Below are 852 nucleotides of genomic sequence, written 5' to 3' on the forward strand. Positions count from 1 at the left end.
CATAAATTATTCACAATCTCTGGTTTGCTTCCACTCCAGAATTGTCATCATTAGTTTTCCTCTAAAATCTGTGTTACTGTACTCTCACTTTATATAATGGATGGGAAGGAAGAAAATATGGTAATAGAAAAATACATGCACATTTCTAACACATGTATTATACGTATTCTCACACACATGTATAGGAAGGCTAGATTATAATAGTATGTTTCTGAAGTAGTATGCTATTTTCTAGAATAGCAACTATTAAGATGAGTATACAGAATCGTGACTACACTTATGCATGCATAAATCCATATAGATAAGATAAGATACTACACTTGGTCTTAGCCAAAAGGCCGAGAAGCGATAGATAAGATATAAGGTAGATATAAAATCAATTGTAAGACATTGGCCCAAACAATTGAATGGTACCTGGTAGATTTTGGAGTCTTCAATGAGTCATCTAGAGAATCTGAAGGGGTATTATGTTTTTCATATAAATCCAAAGGTCAAAATATAGTAGATAGGATCAATAAAATTTCAATGTGTAAATGGATGAACTTTAAACCCAAGGAAGATTTAAGTACCAGCCCACAACAGTTATATAAAATGTTTTTTTTTGTTCCTATGGACTTTTTTTGATTCAGGATTTCAAATAATTACATGAGGCTTTCTCACATTAATGAGATCAATCTGCTTTATTCAGTCTGCTCATTTAAATATTAATCAAATCTGGAAACAGCCTCACTGACAAACCGATAATCATGCATGGTCAAATGTCTGGTCTGTCTCTGCCCCAGAACTAACTCTCAACCACAGATACTGGCACACATCAAAAAGAATGAGAATAAGCAGTGCTGGGGCTGTAGC

At 33.8% G+C, this 852-nt stretch overlaps 1 pseudogene; it reads right to left on the reverse strand.

The window, feature by feature from the left end:
* Positions 1-214: 214 nt before the first annotated feature.
* Positions 215-350, reverse strand: LOC129401133 (U2 spliceosomal RNA; annotated as a pseudogene).
* Between the last annotated feature and the right edge of the window lie 502 nt (positions 351-852).

The sequence above is a fragment of the Sorex araneus genome, chromosome 1, assembly GCF_027595985.1.
Source record: "Sorex araneus isolate mSorAra2 chromosome 1, mSorAra2.pri, whole genome shotgun sequence".
Lineage (NCBI taxonomy): Eukaryota > Metazoa > Chordata > Mammalia > Eulipotyphla > Soricidae > Sorex > Sorex araneus.